The 12424-nt window shown below is 39.6% G+C and overlaps 1 long non-coding RNA gene across 2 annotated transcripts in view; it reads right to left on the bottom strand.

The window, feature by feature from the left end:
* Nucleotides 1–7706: 7706 nt before the first annotated feature.
* Nucleotides 7707–12424, bottom strand: part of LOC129658117 (uncharacterized) — a 51968-nt gene continuing 47250 nt past the window's right edge. For both annotated transcript variants that reach the window (XR_008717277.1, XR_008717276.1), the window contains one exon: nucleotides 7707–7732. This is a non-coding gene — a long non-coding RNA (uncharacterized LOC129658117). The remainder of the gene's footprint in view (nucleotides 7733–12424) is intronic.

The raw sequence follows: 12424 nt of genomic DNA, 5'->3' as shown, positions 1-12424 counted from the left end.
GATGATGTTCTAACATTCCTCAGATCAATGGAAAAATTTTACCAGTGTAGCAGCTGCATAAATCATTCATGACAGGATTTATCACACACTATCACATATCCTCTAGTCTGCGTATATCCAACTAGAGCACAGCACTCTCGACACTTCCTGCTCTCCAGGTCTATTCACCATGATTTCATAATATACTGGACCAGCATGGTGTTCTGGATATCCAGAGAATAAACCACTGACTAAATGGGAAAGTAGGTGACCTTGAGGAGGTGACCTTATATTCATTCAACCTTATATTCATTTCAACAAATATATTTGACTGAAAAGAGGGCTTTTCAGTCATGCCCTCTTTTGGTGATTAGCTGACGTGAGCTGTCACTTCTTCCTTCAGTGTTTCAATTGCACTAAACCATAACCAGTTCCACAATACTTCTTGCCTGTTACCTCTCAAAGGATAGAAATGGTGGATTAGTTGCCCCCCCCCTCCTTGGTTTTTATCACATACTAATGCATCACAGCTATGAGTGACATTGTGAGACCCGTGATAGCTGAAGTACACCAGGCACCTATTAATCCCAAAATAACACTGTTACTGTCTCCCAGTTTTCAGAGCCCTCCTGGGACCATTCTCACACCAACCATTTTAGCTTGTTCTCCATCAGAACCAGGCGCAGATGGAAGGTTTCTCTGAGACAAAAGGTAGGGATATAGATGGGAAGGGAAGACAGACAGTAAAAGGGCCTATTGTTGCTGTGAGTCACTGAAAAACTTGGGTAGCAAGGGTAGAATATGTGTTTGTATACCAGAGTTATTCAACTGATGGGAAGAGTATGGGCTGAGGGTGATTTGAAGGGGTATTAATTTCATGGCACTTCTTGATGCCACTTAGGTGGGTGAAGTGGTTTTTTGCAGCAGAAAGCCAAGCCCTCAAGCAAAAGCAAAACAAAAAACAAAGCAACGGAAGTTAAAAAACAACAACAACAACCTACAAACAGCAACAAGAAACAGAGGCTGGCAGTTCTAGTTTGTGCTGACGTGCACTGAAGTAGTAAGAGTGGAAGGAAGCAGGTATGATGCTAAACTGTCTGCCATACTTATTGTTTCTTAATAATAAAATGTTTTTTTCTTTTTACTCCACTATTTAACTTTACAAATTTTAATGTATTTGCATCCTTGTAATGCAATCTACCCATTTAAAATTATATAATTTTGAGAGCTTGGATGCACGATGCTGCTGCTGCTGCTGCTAAGTCACTTCAGTCGTGTCCGACTCTGTGCAACCCCATAGATGGCAGCCCACCAGGCTTCCCCGTCCCTGGGATTCTCCAGGCAAGAGTACTGGAGTGGGTTGCCATTGCCTTCTCCTGGATGCATGATACAAGGACATTAATATTCTTAAACACTTTTTTCTTTTGCTATCTGCCATTTTTCTGTTTCTAAGTTTATAACATCTTTATTCTTTTCATTAAATATTGAGTATCGCAGTGTTCTTAATCTTAGCCCTACAGATGTATGAGTTCAAAGTCCACTGTGGGTTCTTTTCCCAAAGATTTTCTATTCATCTTAAGTTTTGCTAAAGTTTGTCTTGTAATACTTAAAAGTTTTGTTCACAATATGTGATGCTCCAAATATTTCATCATAGATCAAACCACTTTTTCAGCTTCTGGAATGGGTGAATTTAACTCAAATGAGCATTATATCTATTATTGTGGGCAGGAATCCCTTAGAAGAAATGAAGTAGCCATCATGGTCAACAAAAGAGTCCGAAATGCAGTACTTCGATGCAATCTCAAAAAGGACAGAATGATCTCTGTTAATTTCCAAGGCAAACCACTCAGTATCATGGTAATCCAAGTCTATGCCCCTACCAGTAATGCTGAAGAAGCTGAAGTTGAAAGTTCTATGAAGACCTACAAGACCTTCTAGAACTAACACCCAAAAAAGATATCCTTTTCATTATATGGGACTGGAATGCAAAAGTAGGAAGTCAAGAAACACGTGGAGTAACAGGAAAATTTGGCCTTGGAGTACAGAATGAAGCAGGGCAAAAGCTAATAGAGTTCTGCAGAGAGACTGTACTGATCATAGAAAACACCCTCTTCCAACAACACAAGAGAAGACTCTATACATGGACATCATCAGATGGTCTACACCAAAATCAGACAGATTATATTCTTTGCAGCCAAAGATGGAGAAGCTCTACACAGTCAGCAAAAGCAAGACTGGGAGCTGACTTTGGTTCAGATCATGAACTCCTTACTACAAATTCAGACTGAAATTGAAGAAAGTGGAGAAAACCACTAGACCATTCAGGTGTAACCTAAATCAAATCCCTGATGACTATGCAGTGGAAGTGAGAAATAGATTTAAGGGACTAGATCTGATAGACAGAGTGCCTGATGAACTATGAACGGAGGTTTGTGACATTGTACAGAAGACAGGAATCAAGACCATCCCCAAGAAAAAGAAATGCAAAAAAGGAAAATGGCTGCCTGATGAGGCCTTACAAATAGCTGTGAAATAAGGGAAGTGAAAAGTAAAGGAGAAAATGAAAGATATACCCATTTGAAGCCAGAGTTCCAAAGAATAACAAGGAGAGATAAGAAAGCCTTCCTCAACGATTAATGCAAAGAAATAGAGGAAAACAATAGAATGGAAAACAACAACAACAACAACAACAAAATAGTAGAATGGGAAAGACTAGAGATCTCTTCAAGAAAATCAGAGATATCAAGGGGACATTTGATGCAAAGATGGGCTCGATAAAGGACAGAAATGGTATGGAACTAACAGGAGCAGAAGATATCAAGAAGAGGGGGCAAGAATATACAGAAGAACTGTACAAAAAAGATCTTCACGACCCAGATAATCACAATGGTGTGGTCACTCACCTAGAACCAGACATCCTGGAATGTGAAGTCAAGTGGGCCTTAGAAAGCATCACTAAACAAAGCTAGTGGAAGTGATGGAATTCCAGTTGAGCTATTTCAAATCCTAAAAGATGATGCTGTGAAAGTGCTGCACTCAATATGACAGCAAATTTGGAAAACTCAGCAGTGGCCACAGGACTGGAAAGGGTCAGTTTTCATTCCAATCCCAAAGAAAGGCAATGCCAAAGAGTGCTCAAACTACCGCACAATTGCACTCATCTCACATGCTAGTAAAGTAATGCTCAAAATTCTCCAAGCCAGGCTTCAGCAATACATGAACTGTGAGCTTCCAGATGTTCAAGCTGGTTTTAGAAAAGGCAGAGGAACCAGAGATCAAATTGCCAACATCCGCTGGATCATGGAAAAAGCAAGAGAGTTCCAGAAAAACATCTATTTCTGCCTTATTGACTATGCCAAAGCCTTTGACTGTGTGGATCACAATAGACTGTGGAAAATTCTGAAAGAGATGGGAATACCAGACCACCCAACCTGCCTTTTGAGAAACATTTATGCAGGTCAGGAAGCAACAGTTCGAACTGGACATGGAACAACAGACTGGTTCCAATAGGAAAAGGAGTATGTCAAGGCTGTATATTGTCACCCTGCTTATTTAACTTATATGCAGAGTACTTCATGAGAAACACGGGGCTGGAAGAAGCACAAGCTGAAATCAAGATTGCTGGGAGAAATATCAATAACCTCAGATATGCAGATGACACCACCCTTATGGCAGATAGTGAATAGGAACTAAAAAGCCTCTTGATGAAAGTGAAAGAGGAGAGTGAAAAAGTTGGCTTAAAGCTCAACATTCAGAAAATGAAGATCATGGCATCCAGTCCCATCACTTCATGGTACATAGATGGAGAAACAGTGGAAATAGTGGCTGACTTTATTTTTCTGGGCTGCAAAATCACTGCAGATGGTGATTGCAGCCATGAAATTAAAAGACACTTGGCCTTTTGAAGGAAAGTTATGACCAACCTAGACAGCATATTAAAAAGTAGAGACATTACTTTGTCAACAAAGGTTCGTCTAGTCAAGGCTATGGTTTTTCCAGTGGTCATGTATGGATGTGAGGGTTGGACTATAAAGAAAACTGAGCAGCAAAGAATTGATTATTTTGAACTGTGGCCTTGGAGAAGACTCTTAAGAGTCCCTTGGACTACAAGGAGATTCAACTAGTCCATCCTAAAGGAGATCAGTCCTGGGTGTTCATTGGAAGGATTGATGTTGAATCTGAAACTCCAATACTTTGGCCACCTGATGCGAAGGGCTGACTCATTTGAAAAGACCCTGATGGTAGGTAAGATTGAAGGTAAGAGGATAAGGGGACAACAGAGGATGAGATGGTTGGATAGCATCACTGACTCTATGACCAAGGGTTTGGGTGGACCCCGGGAGTTGGTGATGGAGAGGGAGGCTTGGTGTGCTGCGGTTCAAGGGGTCGCAAAGAGTGGGACATGACTGAGTGACTGAATTGATTGATTGATTGATTCAGCTTCCCTACCTGGAATGCCAGTGTTATGGTTTTCAAAGTAGGCTTCTTATCTACCCACTACCAGATCTCAAAACTGTTCCTTCCAGCATTTTTCCAAGTAAATGATAATTTCATTTTTCCTCCAGTGGTTTAGAACAAAAAGGAAACATTGGATTTTTAATAGACCTGGAGTTGAATTTTTTTTTTTTTTTACTCTTCTCTTTTTATTTACTTTCTATATAGACTTTATTTTTTGGAGAAGTTTTAGACTCACAGCATAATTGAGCAGAATGTACAAAGATGCTCCTGCCTCTGGGCATTCAAAGCCTCTCCCAGTATCATTGTCCCCCATCAGAGTGATGTATGTGTTATAACTGATGAACCTACCTTGTTACTTAAAGCCTGTAGTTTACATAAGGTTCACTGTTGGTGCTGTACATTAATGAGTTTGAGAAAATGTATATTGCCATGTATCCACCACCATAGGATCATTCAGAATAGTTCTTTTGCCCTAAAATCCTCTATGCTCTGCCTATTCATCACTCTCTCTCCCTTAATCCTTGCCAATCACTCATTTTATTTTATTATTTTACTGTTCAATAATTTTGCTTTTTCCAGAATGTTATGTAGTTGAAATCACTCATTATTTAGCCTGTTCAGATTGAATGTCTTCACTTTGTAATATACATTTTAGGTTTCTCCGTATATTTTCATGGCTTGGAAGCCCATCAGTTTTTGGCTCTAACATCCCATTGTCTGCATGTACCACGATTTATTTATTCATTTGTCTACTAAAGGACATCTCAATTGCTTCCAGGTTTTGGCAATTATAAATAAAACTGTCCTAAGCATATGTCTGCCAATTTTTGTATACACATGAATTTTTAATACCTTTAAGCAAGTATCAGGACATAATTGCTTCATCTTTGCATCTTATGGTAAGAGAATGTTTAGCTTTGTAAGAAAGTGCCAACGAGTCCTCCAAAGTAGCTTGCCATTTCATATTCTACCAACGATGAATTAGAGCTTCTCTCTCATTTTTGAATCCTACATTTGCTTCATAAACAAATCCTTTTGCTTCTCACTTAAACCCACTTAGGTTCAAGCTACCATCAGCTTTAACTCACATTATTTAATAGATCCCTAAATAAACTCCCTATGTTTGTCTTCTGTCTTCAGGCATTGTATAATGCAGAAGACAGAGCAAGTGAGTTAAAATATACAAGAGATCATGTCACTCATCTTAAAACCCTCTGATGATGTCCCATTTCAGAGTAAAATCTCAAATCCTTAGAATAACTAATTCAAAAATAACTTTTCCACATTAACTTCCTGATCTCATCTTCCCATTGCCTCAGACTCACTCTGTTCCAGCCACACTGACCTTGTTTCCCAAACATTTCAGTCATGCTTCAGGGTTTTAGCACTATCTGTTCTCTTTTTTAGAATGTTCTTTCCCTGGATATATGCAAGGCTTGCTCCTGTACTCCGTCTTATTTTTATTCATGTCACATCTCATTAACGCTTTCCTGGGTGTCCTGTCTAAAATAGCAACACTTTCGTCAATCTTTGTTTCCTTTCAATGCTTCTTTTATATAACTCAATTTTTAAAAGTTTCTTAAAGTACAGTTGATTGACAATATTCTGTTAGTATCAGCTGTACAGGAGAGTAAAGCAGTTATACACATACATATACTTACTCTTTTTATAGATTCTTTTCCCATTAGTCCATTATAGACTATTGAGTAGAATTCCCTGTGCTATGCAGTAGGTCCATTTTGGTTATCTGTTTTATATATAGTAGTATGTATACACCAATCTCAGTCTTCCAATTTATCCCTTCCCTCCTTTACCTCCTAGTAACCACAAGTTTCACCTCCTCCCATTACACATATATATGACTTTATTTCATTCATTGCTCTTTTTTTTTTTTAACCTATAATTAGAATGCAAGCTCTATGAGTCAGTTTTTGTCTGTTAGTTGTTATTACTATTGCTGACATTGTATCCCCTGCACCTAGAATGCTTGACAATACTAGGTGCTCAATAAGTATTTCAGAACAAATGAATGAATGCTGACTTCATAAATAGACCAAAATTTCTTCTGGCTAAAATTCACATTTCCTTGAGGATGTTGGAAACACATGCTCTTCAGTCTTTTGACAGTAAATGTTGCTGTGGATCATTTTAAATCTAGCCCACTTAGTTTCTCACATAGATAATCTAATCATACACCTAGATACCCAAAGTGTTCTTTCTTTATCCTAGAAGACCAGTAGCTTTAACTTCTCTTTTTTCAAAAAGTCTTGGGTTATAGGCAACCCTTTCAGCATACATGCTGCTAAGTCACGTCAGTCGTGTCCGACTCTGTGCAACCCCATAGACGGCAGCCCACCAGGCTCCTCTGTCCCTGGGATTCTCCAGGCAAGAACACTGGAGTGGGTTCAGTGTCCCTTCTCCAATGCATGAAAGTGAAAAGTGAAAGTGAAGTCGCTCAGTCGTGTCCGACCCTCAGCAACCCCATGGACTGCAGCCTACCAGGCTCCTCCGCCCATGGGATTTTCCAGGCAAGAGTACTGGAGTCGGGTGCCATTGATAATTAGGTCTTTTTTTACATCTGAAAAGATTTACTAAACCATAGCTTTAAATACCTATGTATTCAATTTTTTCTTCTTTTTCATTTATATCAGAGTACAGCTGCTTCACAGTGCTGGGTCAGTTTCTGCTGTACAGAAAAATGAGTCAGCCATGCTGTTGTTCTTCTTGTTTAGTCACTAAGTCATGCCCAAATCTTTTGGGACCCCATGGACTGTAGTCTGCCAGGCTCCTCTGTCCATAGGATTTTTCCAGACAAGAATATCAGATTGGGTTGCCATATCCTTCTCCAAGGGATCAGCCTGACCCAAGGATCAAACTCATATCTCCTGCATTGGTAGGCAGATTCTTTACCACTGAGCCACTAAGGAAGCCCTTAAATCAGCTATACTTACACACACACCTCTTCTTTTTAGATTTCCTTCCCAGTTAGGTCACCACAGCGTATTGAGTAGGGTTCCCTGTGGTATACAGTACGTTCTGATGACTTATCTATTTTATACATGAAAGGAATGAATAGAATATACATGAAAAGAATGTATAGTCACCCAGTCATGTCCAGCTCTTTGTGACCCCATGAACTATAGCCCAACAGGTTCTTCTGTCCGTGGAATTTCCAGGCAAGAATACTGGAGCGGTTTACCATTCCCTTCTCCTGGGGATCTTCCTGATGCAGGGATCGAATCTGAGTCTCCCACATTGCAGGCAGATTCTTCTTCTTCTTCTTCTTCTTTTAATCCTTTGAAAAGGCAGACTTTTATTTATTTTTTAATTTAAATTTATTTATTTTAACTGGGGGCTAATTACTTTACAATATTGTATTGGTTCTGCCACACATCAACATGAATCTGCCACGGGCGCACATGTGTTCCCCATCCTGAACCCCCCTCCCACCTCCCTCCCTATACCATCCTTCCGGGTCATCCCAGTGCACCAGCCCCAAGGATCCTGTATCGAACCTGGACTGGCAATTTGTTTCTTATATGATATTATACCTGTTTCCATGACATTCCCCCAAATCATCCCACCCTCTCCCTCTCCCACAGAGTCCAAAAGACTGTTCTATATATCTGTGTCTCTTTTGCTGTCTTGCATACAGGGTTATCATTACCATCTTTCTAAATTCCATGTATATGAATTAGTATTCTGTATTGGTGTTTTTCTTTCTGGCTTATTTCACTCTGTATAATAGGCTCCACTTTCATCCATCTCATTATAACTTATTCAAATGTATTCTTTTTAATGGCTGAGTAATACTTCATTGTGTATATGTACCACAGCTTTCTTATCCATTCATCTGCTGATGGACATCTAGGTTGCTTCCATGTCCTGGCTATTATAAACAGTGCTGCGATGAACATTGGGGTACACGTGTCTCTTTCAATTCTGGTTTCCTCGGTGTGTATGCCCAGCAGTGGGATTGCTGGGTCATAGGGCAGTTCTATTTCCAGTTTTTAAAGGAATCTCCACACTGTTCTCCATAGTGGCTGTACTAGTTTGCATTGCCACCAACACTGTAAGAGGTTTCCCTTTTCTCCACACCCTCTCCAACATTTATTTCTTGCAGGCTTTTGGATCACAGCCATTCTGACTGGCATGAAATGGTACCTCATTGCGGTTTTGATTTGCATTTCTCTGATAATGAGTGATGTTGAGCATCTTTTCATGTGTTTGTTAGCCATCTGTATGTCTTCTTTGGAGAAATGTCTGTTTAGTTCTTTGGCCCATTTTTTGATTGGGTCATTTTTTTTCTGGAATTGAGCTGCAGGAGTTGTTTGTATATTTTTGAGATTAGTTGTTTGTCAGTTGCTATTATTTTCTTCCATTCTGAAGGTTGTCTTTTCACCTTGCTTATAGTTTCCTTTGTTGTGCAGAAGCTTTTAATTTTAATTAGGTCCCATTTGTTTATTTTTGCTTTTATTTCCAGTATTCTGGGAGGTGGGTCATAGAGGATATTGCTGTGATTTATGTCGGAGAGTGTTTTGCCTATATCCTCCTCTAAGAGTTTTATAGTTTCTGGTCTTACGTTTAGATGTTTAATCCATTTTGAGTTTATTTTTGTGTGTGGTATTAGAAAGTGTTGTAGTTTCATTCTTTTACAAGTGGTTGACCAGTTTTCCCAGCACCACTTGTTAAAGAGATTGTCTTTTCTCCATTGTATATTCTTGCCTCCTTTGTCAAAGATAAGGTGTCCATAAGTGCATGGGTTTATCTCTGGGCTTTCTGTTTTGTTCCATTGATCTACAGTTTGAGCCACCAGGGAAGGATTTGATACACTGTAGTGTGTATATATCAATCCCAATCTCCCAGTTCATCCCACTCTCCCTCTCCCTCTTGGTAACCATAAGTTTGTTCTCTATTTCTGCTTTGCAAATAAGTTTATCTGTACTATTTTTCTAGATTCCATATATAAATGATATTACATGATGCTTGTTTTTCTCTTTTTGACTTGCTTTACTCTGTATGGCAGTCTTTGGGTCCATCCACAACTCTTCAAATGGTGCTATTTTGTCCCTTTATATGGATGAGTAATATTCCATTCTATACATGTACTGCACCATCTTTATCTACTTCTCTGTTAATGCACATTTAGGTTCTTCCATGCCCGGCTATTGTAAATAATGCTGCAGTGAACATCAGTGTGCATATATCTTTTTAAACTATAGTTTTCTCCAAGTATATTCCCAGGAATGGGGTTATATGATGCTTTTGAACTGTGGTGTTGGAGAAGACTCTTGAGAATCCCTTGGACTGCAAGGAGATCCATCCAGTCCCTTCTGAAGGAGATCAGCCCTGGGATTTCTTTGGAAGGAATGATGCTAAAGCTGAAACTCCAGTACTTTGGCCACATCATGCGAAGAGTTGACTCATTGGAAAAGACTCTGATGCTGGGAGGGATTGGGGGCAGGAGGAGACGGGACGACAGAGGATGAGATAGCTGGATGGCATCACTGACTCGATGGACGTGAGACTGAGTGAACTCCGGGAGCTGGTGATGGACAGGGAGGCCTGGCGTGCTGCGATTCATGGGGTCACAAAGAGTCGGACGTGACTCATCGACTGAACTGAACTGAACTGACTGACGATAGTTCTATTTTTAACAAAAGCATATTTATTAGGCTTTGAAGTTACCTTTCATAGTATGTGTGTGTGTGTGTGCAGTCATCTTTCCTTTCCTTTGCTTTATATCTGCCATCAACAAACTTTTAAAACCCTCTGTTCAATTTTCTCTTACTTTTTACCTTTCATGGCCTTACTATGCTTTGAGCAGATTCTATTTTCCTTTGTGCTCCTTCTAATGCAGACATGCTTTGTAGATTATGTTTTTCCCTTTCCCTTTTCACTTGTTTCCCAATTCTACCAGCTCATGCTACATCTCTTTTGGTTAACATGGTATATCTTACTAGTGCACTTTTTTAAAGGTATTTTTAAAATTTTATTTATGACTGTGTGTTTGCTCATATATTACATCTGCTCTATGGCAATATTTTTTCTTGTGAGGCTTAGTCATCTTTCGCATTTTGCTGTTCCTTTTATTCTTACTTCTTATAGCATCTTTGTGGAGATCCTGTGCTGCTTCCTTCTTACTGGTTTCTCATCTTTGAGTCTGGTGGGTTCTCACAGGACAGCTATTTTCAGGAGAATTTGTGTTATATTGGAAACAGAATGAGTTTAGGCATTGAGTTTACCCATGTAACAGCATGGTGTGGCTTATTTGGCAAGGTTATATGACTGATTTTCTGGTGTCTTTGCCTCTTTCCAGAAAGCAGAAATCTAATGTAGCCAGATTGCTCCAAGGTCAATATTCTTCCTTTTGTAAGAAACTGCTTCAATATTTCCTGAAACCACTTATTTTGCCCACATCTTAGTCCTGTGGAAGGGGTATCAAGGATGCTGGTCTGCATGAAAAAGTGAAAGTGTTATTTGCTTGGTCATGTCCAGTTGTTTGTGAACCCATGGATTGTAGTCCCCCACCAGACCCCTCTCTCCGTGGGGATTCTCCAGGCAAGAATACTGAAGTGGGTAGCCATTCTCTTTTTCAGGAGATTTTCCTGACCCAGAATCACCAACCCAGACCCTCCCCTCCCCCCACCCCATACCATTGCTGGCAGATTCTTCACCATCTGAGCCACCAGAGAAGCCCCAAGAATACTGGAATGGGTAGTCATTTCCTTCTCCAGGGGATCTGCATGCAATGGGGGAGACCTTGATTCAGTTTCCACCCAGGGATCAAACCTGGGTCTCTGGCATTGCAGGTAGACTCTTTACCATCTGAGCCACCAGGGAAATCTGCTAGTCTGCATACCCTGTTCTAGTTATTAAAAAAAAAAAAAAAAAAAAAGTGTTGGATTTGCCCTTTGTGTATTACACATCCTTTTGGGAGCTATTTTTGCTGACTTTGGTTTATACATTTGCCTTTTTCATCAAGTGTCTTTGCCCTTCAGTACACTTGGCAGATCTTTCCCATTTATTGCTATTCAAGGTCATAGGTATTTTTAAATCTTTTAAAGGTAAATTTGAGCCCTGTGCACTTTATATCACACTGCTTCTCAGAGAAGTTTTATGCATAGATTTGTGCAGGAAGAAGAAAAGGGAGCAAGCCGTAGTTATTTAAATTGCAACAACATTTAATGCTGAAGGAGAAAAAGTGCTAAGAGAGTATGAACAGGAGACCCAGCAAGGTGTAGACAGGTGGAGGGGGACTCAAGATGCCCAACGGGTAAATGTTGATGACCATACTTATTTAAGGCATTTGCAGGAAGGCTTTTCTGGTAGACTGTTCCAGCTCAATGAATATTGAAAGGTAAATGTTATGAAGAGGATGAGTTTGAGATGGGAATTTACATGACTAATGCCTGTGGCAATTAGAAAATAAAAATATAGTTGAAATTGAGATAAAGTGTAGTATCAGAAAAGCAGAGGGTGGTATGTCAGATTTTGCATATTTTGGGTCTAGTGAGAGGAACCTCACTAGAAGCAGATAAGTAAGAATAAGAAAGGAACAAGAAGAAGTGCTTCTCTGCAAGAAATGTTGAACTGAGTTATTTTAACGCTGATGTTTTAATGGTATATTTTTGTTGTTGTTCCTACAAAACATTCTTATTGTTACTTTATTGATTCATGTAACACATATTTATTAAGCCTCTTTTATGTTCCATTCCAGACCCTAGGGAAAGAATACTGGGAAATTATAGCCCTAGTTTTCTATTATGGTCTTAATCAGTTCATACTGCTATAACAATATGCTGTAGACTACATGGCTTCATTAACAAACATTTATTTCTCTACAGTTCTGCAGATGGCATGTCCAAGCTCAAGGTGCTGGTAGATTTGGTGTCTTTTGTGTGTGACAGATATGGTGTCATGTTTCCTAGTTCTTGCTGCCCCTTCACATGGCAGGAGGAGGGTGAGAGAGTTCTCCGAGGTGTCT

Source organism: Bubalus kerabau, chromosome 7, assembly GCF_029407905.1.
Source record: "Bubalus kerabau isolate K-KA32 ecotype Philippines breed swamp buffalo chromosome 7, PCC_UOA_SB_1v2, whole genome shotgun sequence".
NCBI classification, from domain to species: domain Eukaryota; kingdom Metazoa; phylum Chordata; class Mammalia; order Artiodactyla; family Bovidae; genus Bubalus; species Bubalus kerabau.
Note: the sequence above shows the minus strand (reverse complement) of the source record. Positions and strands in the feature narration are given on the sequence as shown.